The sequence below is a fragment of the Hyaena hyaena genome, unplaced genomic scaffold (genome assembly GCF_003009895.1).
Source record: "Hyaena hyaena isolate Hyena2069 unplaced genomic scaffold, ASM300989v1 scaffold_976, whole genome shotgun sequence".
In the NCBI taxonomy this organism is placed as follows: domain Eukaryota; kingdom Metazoa; phylum Chordata; class Mammalia; order Carnivora; family Hyaenidae; genus Hyaena; species Hyaena hyaena.
In genome coordinates, this window is record NW_024081610.1 from 457,941 (window position 1) to 466,970 (window position 9,030).

The 9,030-nt window shown below is 35.4% G+C and overlaps 1 pseudogene; it reads right to left on the reverse strand.

Moving 5' to 3' along the window:
* Positions 1–3,157: 3,157 nt before the first annotated feature.
* Positions 3,158–3,257, reverse strand: LOC120223281 (annotated as a pseudogene).
* Positions 3,258–9,030: the final 5,773 nt, after the last annotated feature.

The following is a 9,030-nucleotide window of genomic DNA, read 5'->3' on the forward strand; positions in this document are numbered from 1 at the left end:
GCTGGGGGTGCAGAAGGGAAATGGTGCATGCCAGCTCTTTTGTTCTTGGAGAAGTCCCCTGAAGATCCCTGCCCCTCCAGCACATATGGAGATTAGTAAGTACATCTCCTTCCTGTATGCCTCAGTTATTTTTCAAACTACTGAATCTTTGCTGTTTCTCAGCCACGTTCTTTGTTCTGCTTCCTTTTTAAGGACCGGGACTCAGTCTCCTACTGCCTGTAGGGTTTCCCAGAGCTGAGTCACCACCTTAAAAATTCCAGGTGTTAAGCCTTGCTGATCATAAAAACTTGCAAAATTAAGATGCTTTGGTTTTCAAAGCCAAATGTCATGGGTATTCATCTTCTTGTTGCTGGTCCCCCAGTCCTGAGATGCCTGAGGTAGGGTCTGCCCCTTTACTTTTCCCATGCCTGCAGTGACCCTCTCTTCCAGGGACAGTCTTACGGGCTGGGTTGTTTTCCTGCTGGCATTTCTGTTTTTCTTATCATTCAGTGTGGCCTCTTCTCTGCATTTAGTTGTGGATAGTCAGTTTTGTCAGTCTTCGGTTGTTTTTTGGATTGTTTACACTGATGAGAGTGTTACCTAGTTGGGGCCATGGGAAGAAGTGAGCTTAGCATCCTTCTACTCTGCCATCTACCCCAGAAGTCCAGAGATGAAATATTTATCAGGATTCTTAACGTTTGGCCTTTGTTAAGAAAAATGCTTTATAAATGAATTATATTTATCTGCACTATGCTTCTATTCCATAAGCATCCATACTTATTGAATTGACTATGCATGAAATATGAGGAAAAAAGTATGTTCTTGGAGTCTGTAGTTTGCCTTTATTGTTTTTGTTTAAAATTAGTTTTGTTACACTATGTATTGAAATTTAAAAAAATGTGTTTTGGTTTGTTGCTTAAACCAGATCATGCGCTATAGCCATAAGCTTATTACTTGACAAAATAGTCTTGTGATACAAGAGGTAACTTTTGCTACTTTTTAAATAAGAGGGCAGTATAATTAACGCTGAAGTGTTTTTACTTGAATTTGTTTGCCTTACTAAAAAGTAATAACTTTTAAAAAGAGAAAACAGTTTTGAGTTTATCTTTGCTATATCTGTATTTATCTTTGATCTTTCATGTTAATCATATGTAAAACATTGTAAAGAGAAAGTAACTATTGGCTTTAATGAGCCTAAGATATACTGTACATATTAAAGTGACAAATATATGAATATAAATGTAATTTTTAAGAACATTTATGGTTTTGGCTAGATTAATATTTTAATAAAATCTGGTTGGACTGATACTTCTTTTCTCCATATTATTGTTGGGTTTCTGTATTAGTGCTTTCAGTACACAAAAGACCAATTAAAAGAAAATAAAACACTTGACTTTAAGACCAAGACTAAATTAAAGGAAACAGGAACTACCCTAGAGCTTTTAAATAGAAACAGCATAGGGAGAATTTATGTCTTACAGAATTATTGAAGAAGCTATAGGCATGGCTCTGGACACCAGGAAGGTCTTTTTGAACAAGATCACTGAATGGGTGCTTAGGTAAAATGCTGCTTCGGGTAAGGTGGAGATTCAGGATGTTGCTTTGTAAATTGTTAGATTCAAGAACTCACTGTCCTAGTTTCAATCTAGGATAGAAAATCTCAACTTCCCACACTGCCCCCTCCATCGCATCTGCCTCTTGAAACTCATAATGTCAACATATAGAAAATTAACATGTCATTACAATCCACTGTATTGCCTCTATAATGTCACTTGAGAACAGCAATCAACAAATGGAGAAAGATGGTTTCTGCTTCAATTTCTACCTTTGAAAAGTAGCTGCAAGGGAGTGTCAATGATTGTTTTTAGCCTTAGATATTCTTTAGTGCAGTAAATACACTGTAGGAAACTCAAACAGATGTTGAATGCCCTGCCATATCCACTACATTCATATTTGCCAGTCTCTACTAACATTTTAATATGTTATGGTCTCAAAGAACATAGTACTCAAATTAAATTCTTATTTAATAATAATTAAAATACAGTTTTCATTTTCTTTGGATGTACATTCAGAAGTGGAATTGCCACATCATATGGTAGACATATTTTTAAGTTTTTGAAGAACCTGCTTATGGTTTTCCACAGTGTTTAGATCAACTTAAATCTCTGTCAACAGTGTAGAAGGGTGCTTTTTACCATGTCTTTGCTGACACCTGCTCCTCTTGACCTCTTGATGATAGATACTCTAACTGGGGTGAGGGGAAAATCTCATTGTGGTTTTGATAGGCATTTCCCTGATGATTAGTGATGTTGAGTATTGGTTCATGAGCCTGTTGACCTTTTTTGTTGCCCTCTTTGGAAAAATGTTTTGGTTTTTTGGCCAATTTTAAATCAGATTTTTAAAATTAAGTTCTGTGAGTTTGCCATATATCTGGGCATTAACCCCTTTTCAGTGTATTGTTTGTGAAAGTTTTCTTTTATTCTGTACATTGTCTTTTCGCTTTAATTGTTTCTTTCACTGTGCAGAAGGTTTTGAGTCTGATGTATTCCTTTTCATTGATTTTTGCTTTTGTTGTTTGTGCTTTTGGTGTCACATCCAAAAAAAAAAGAAAAATCATTGCCAAGACCAATATTGATGAGCTTGTTTCTTATGTTTTTTCCTAGGAGTTTATGGTATTGGTTCTTATGTTTAGGATTTTGATCCATTTAAAGTAAATTTTTGTGAGTGGTGTGAGATGGAGGTCCAGTTTCATTGTTCCACCTATGTTTCTCTAATTTTCTCATCACCATTTGTTGAAGAGACTATCCTCTCCCCATTGGCTCCCTTATCACATAATAGTTGACCATATATGCTAGAATTTAATCCTGGGCTTTCTTTTCTGTCCCATTAAACTGTGTGTCTGTTTTTGTGCCATTACCTTACTGTTTTTACTACTAGGACTTTGAAATATAGTTTGAAATTAGGATGTGTGATACCTTCAGCTTTGTTCTTTTTTCTTAGAATTGTATCAATTCCTCAGGGTCTTCCGTGGTTCCACACAAATTTTAGATTTGTTTCTTCTGTTTCTGTGAGGAATACATTTTATATTTTGATAAAATTTTGTTGAATCTGTAGAGCACTTTGGGTAGTATAGCCATTTTTACAATATTCATTCTTCTTGTCCATGAACAAGGGATGCAAAAATATGGAATTCTTCACAAATTTGTATGTCATTCTTAGGGACTATACTAATCTCTCTGAATCATTCCAATTTTGTGTACATGCTGCCAGTCAAGCACTGGGGATCTTTTATAGAAGCAGATTTCTTATAGCATGCCCAGTAATGGAGGCCCTAAAACATAGGGCTGTCATTAGTCCATAAGGAATTTAACCAAGCTCATGGACAAGGCCCAAAGCCAAGGTGCCTTGTTCTGCATGTGGAATATGAGCTGGGTTTTACCTTGATATACCCAATTTTTTCCAGGTAGGTTAGTAGAGTCCACAACCTAAAAAACTCAGGATATAATTCTGCTAATTCTTCTATTTTTATTTAATTTTATGCCACTTAGAAGAGGTTGGCAATATAATTTACAGAATAGGAGACAGATAAACTCTTGTGGTATTTTCTCAGAATCTTGCTTTTTTTAAAACTCATGGCTGGTATGCAAAAAGAAAAATAATTCATAGGAAAGTTATATCCTTTGTTGTAATCTGTACACCTTTAAAAGCAATAAAAAAATAAACTGCTATGAAATAGGACAAACAGAAGCTCTAAGAGAAATATTTAGGCTCTTGTACATTCCTTACATACCTGCTTAATAATTACCATGTTGAATTGGAATTATATGTATATTTTTTTGCTACTCTCCTTAAAGGCAAGGAGAATGTGCTTCATATTTGAATTCCAGGCAAAGAGCACAGTACCATATAGTAGACATGTAATGAATACACAATACTCATTTTTTTTTTTTACTCTTTTACTTCCTTAAGGATTACTAGTGGAAAGCATCTGAGATATAAATTTTGAAATAGGAACATGTAGATTCTTTTTAATGAGACAAACATAGAAAGATTGTTTTCTATATTCACCCATTTCTTTCTAAGACTACTACAGCTTGGCAGTACACTTTTATAAAAATTATATCTTACAATAATGTTAATTAATATTATAACTAATAGTTAAGTTTTTAATGCCACGCCTTTAACTTTACTTTCTTTTTCTGTTTTACTCCCAAACTTTGAATGAGGCAATAATATCAAGTCCTGCATCAGTCATTATTAATTACAGTTCATACTGGAACTGTAGGTTAGAGGAACTGATGCCCTGTGGAGTGGAAAATTTATCTATAACTCTTGACTCCTCAAAAACTTAACTATGAACACCCTAGTGTTGACAAGAACCCTTACCAGTAACATAAATTGTTGATTAACATGTATTTTTTTGTGTGTTATATGCATTACATACTGTATTCTTACAATTAGGTAAGTCAGAAAACAGAAAATATTATTAAGAAAATCACAAGGAAGATGGGGTGCCTGGGTGGCTTGGTCGGTTAAGTGTCCGACTTTCGCTTAGGTCATGATCTCGCGGTTCGTGGGTTCGAGCCCCGCATCGGGCTCAGTGCTGACTGCCACTCAGAGCCTGGAGCCTGTTTCAGTCTGTGACTCCCTCTCTCTCTGACCCTCCCCTGCTCACACTGTCTCTGTCTCTCTCCTAGAAATAAATAAAACATTAAAAAAAAAAAAAAGAAAATCACAAGGAAGAGAAGATACATTTAATAGCACTGTATTGCATCAGAAACAATCTGGGTTTGAGTGGATCCATGTAGTTCACACCCATATTGTTCAAAGGTAAACCGTATAGGACATTAAGGGGTTACTTAATGACTCAAGGCTCAGAATTGAATTTCTTTAAGTTAGAAATATATGAGAATAATTTTCACTTGCATTTGAGTTGCATTCATTGAACATGTACACACATGCAACATATAATTATTGTTGTATTAATATTCACTAAACACCCACTGATAATATAGCTCTTTGATAAAATATAATAACCTGACAAATTGTAGCTTTGCTTTGAAATAGAAAAATGGGTTTGAATTAGAAATTGCCTAGAATAGAAGTAACCATTGAAGGAAACAACAGAGTACATTCAAAGTGTGATTGTATTTAGCCCAAGATTAACATACATGCAGTTCATCCAGTGTTGCATTTACTGTTTACGTAATGCATGTTGTGTTCGCTTTTGTTCTTCTGATCTCATGAAAAGTATTCTCATGTGAAGGGCCTTAAAGAATTTTTATTTTTAAACTACTGTATAGTAAAAATAGACTTTAAAACATTTGATCTTATTCTGTCCCAGAAGTACCATGATATCAAGGCAACGATTTGTAGCAATCCAATAAAATGAAACTCTTTCCTCCTCTTCTATCTGGGTTTAGGGCCTACGATGGGAGGGCACCTTTTGTAGCATTGCCCCTGCAAGTTACCAGGTTTAGATTCTTCCCATGTGCAAAAAAGCTTCATTGTTGGTGATAAAGAATCAAGTAGAAAATTGGAGGCTTGGATAAGAAACTCTCCCTGTTGACTTAGCACAAGTGAACATTTTTGTCTGGGGACTGAAACTCCTATCACTTTTAAAGAAACGCTTATAGTGTAAATAGGTCATTCATGATTCTTCAAACGTGAGCTTTGCAAAATAAAATTGGAAGTGGTGTATATTTAAGTCTAAAAAGAACTCATGATGAAATGATGCTAACTATGGAGCTTATAATGTTTTATGTCATTTCTAGAGAAAAATATAAAACTGTCCCTGGCTTCCTATGGTAGTTAGTGCATCTTTGATGGTAGCATGAAATGCTCTGATGGTAATGTTGTGTGAAGTCATTTGGGTTTTGCCAACTGCTGAAATTACTTTGGATGTTGTCACTAAAAATAGTGAGGTATATAGGTGTGTCAGGCATTCAAGGTAGAGCCCTTAGGCATATGCCTGCCTGAAAAGGGCTTTCTTTTGAGGTTCAGATTAAAGGCCTGAGTTTGTAGTTTTCATCCCTCTCACTAAGGAAAGGTCATTGACTGCTATTCATCCAGTAGCTTTTATGGAGGTGACAAAGAGAGGGTCTGGAAAAAAAGGAGGTCAGGTTGGAGGAATGAGGGAGGAATTAGAGAGACACTTGAATGTTTTTGTTTATTTTACCTTACTGTTATCTCTTAACAAAGATTAGTCTGATAAGCTTGCTAAATCTGAGGACTGAATTCATCCTTTTAGCTTTTTAAAAGCAAGATAATTCTCAATTCTATTTACACACACACACACACACGCATATATATACACACGTGTGTGTGTGTATAAAAAGGAACAATGCCAGAGGAGAAGAACAAACAAAGCAAGATATAAGAAAGAAAGGAAAGTGAAATAAGAGAGTGAAAAGTTTTCTTCAAGCTTCTGTAGCATTAGAGATGTTAAGGTTCTGTCTGTTCGTTTTCAACTCAATTCATCTGTTATCTTTCTTTTGCTGTCACTGTTCATTCTTGTCTTTGCTCATTTCTATCTTCTCAGCTGCGTTTTTAAACTTTCATCATTACAAAAGCTCTCATGTTACACTTTACAATTATCATCCTAATAATGACTGTTAGAATTTATCCTTTATTTCTGTTTCCGTTTGATGGTTAAGGCTAATGTAGCTTAGCCTTAACCAACACCTTTCTAAATCTGGGCATGGCAGCCTCCCCTCCCCCAAGAAAAAGAGTTTCCTAGAGTTTTGTCTGAGAGTAAATATTGAAGTAGAGCTAAATGTCACATGATGATGGACAGTTAGCTAATCTATTTCTGGAAACACATTATCTTTTTAAATCTTGCCATAATCCCATATTATTCAGGTGGAGAAAGTAGTCCTGATTTTGGAATAAATTCTGAGATTGCTTGCAGTTAGGAGCCAATAAGAGTAAGTTCATAGAAATTAAAATGAATTTAAAAGGAGAACATTTTATTCACTCAGTAAAGACAGTTCTAATTGTTCAACTATTTTTACTTTCTAGGAAGACAGGATGACAACATTCATAAGCCTAATTTAGATTTAGTGTGGGACCATGGGACTGAGCTCTGGTAAATGGGAATGTGAGAGGAAGGGATGTATCACATGTCTAGTTTGAAGCATTAAGAGTTAGTATGTTTCTTCCTCTCCTCTCTCTCTGGCCCTGTCTTGGCAATTCTAGAAACCCTGGAAAGCAGACATCAGGAAATAGAGGAAAATCCCTGACTAGGTGCATTGAGTTTTTCATAAATGAGAAATTTTTATAGTACTAAGTCCCTGGTATATGAGGACTTGTTACTATAGCAAATACAACCTGATTCTGAAAATTACATTTATTACAGTATTGTGGCACATAGTGTCCATTAAATGATAATTATTATTATCATAGTGTTATGTGAACCTAGTGGGAGATGAATAGTTATTCTTCTTTAATTGATAATAAGGGGAACCTGGGTGCCTCAGTCGGTTAAGCATCCAACTCTTGATTTCAGCTCAGGTCATAATCTCACAGTTCTTGAGGTCAAGCCCCATGTTGGGCTCTGTGCGGACAGCACAGAACCTGCTTAGGATTCTCTCTCTCTCTCTCTCTCTCTCTCTCTCAAAAAAAAAAAAAAACCAACCACATGTAAGGAAATTGATAATGATCTGTGAAAACGAAATGAAGATATAATAGCCAAATGTGATGGAATATGCAATTAAGTCTTTTGGTTTACTGGGTGGTATATATTAGGATGAGAGCAATGGAATCATTTTCATTTAAGTATACTGTGCCTTTTTATTTATGCAATCTCATATAAACAGCAATAACTATAGTATAATTTTCTGAACTACAACCAAAAGAGCTAAGAAGGTACTTTCAGAAGAATAGGGACAGAAGTGGATAAAAGAAGAAATAGAAGGAAAAAAAGAGGAAAGATAAAAAATTGTGTAATTATATTACCTCCCTCAGTTGACTACTATAGCACAAGGCATGTTTTCAAAACTACTAAGGAAGCTGAAATCACTGAGTATATATATGAGCCAAATAATAAAGCAGCTCAGTAGTGTGTATATATACTACATCTTCTTTATCCATTCATCAGCTTATGGACATATGGGCTAGCTCCATAGTTTGGCTATTGTTGATAATGAGCAAGGGAGGGGCAGAGAGATGGAGACAGAATCTGAGGCAGGCTCTAGGCTCCGAGCTGTCAGCACAGAGTCTCATGTGGGACTCAAACTCATGAGCGTTGAGATAATGAGTTTAAGTAGGATGCTTAACCAACTGAGGCACCCAGGTCCCCCATCTTCTGCCCATTTCTTAACTGGATTATTTTTGGGGTGTTGAGTTTGATAAGTTCTTTATCGATTTTGCATACTAGCCCTTTATCAGATATGTCAATTGCAAATGTCTTTTCACATTCTGTAGCCTGCCATTTAGTTTGTTGTTTCCTTCACTGTACAGAAGCTTTTTATCCTGATGAAGTCCCAATAAAGTTCACTGTATACAAAGTTAATAAATAAGAGATTGGGGAAAGATACATGTAAATCTAAGATCAACTAAAAATCAGTGCCTGGAATATGAGAAGTTATTATGAAAAGAGCAATTCCAATACAAATATGTGTGAAAGATTTGAAAAGACATTTTCTAAAGATTAAAGTAAACATAACTACTAAGCACAAATAAGAGGAAGTCGTAGAATTATTATTAATCATAAAATATCAGTTAAAGTGATATTAGAGTGATGATAATTAGAGTGATAATGATAATACTGCAACAATGTGATAGGAAACTTTATGTATATGACGGAGTGTAGATTGTTGTAGACATTTGGACAGTAATGTAGTACCACTAACTCAGTTGATGTATAAAACATACACCATGGTACAGCAGCTCTTGTATGGGGTATAAAATCCCAAAACATCCTCCCATAAAGTCAGAAGGAGAAATACTATGTGTTCTTTGAGGAAGACTTGGTTGAAGACTAAAATGAAGTAAGGGGGAAGCTTGGTTGCAAAACTTGAGGCACTCGCTCTCAAGGTCATATAAGATGTA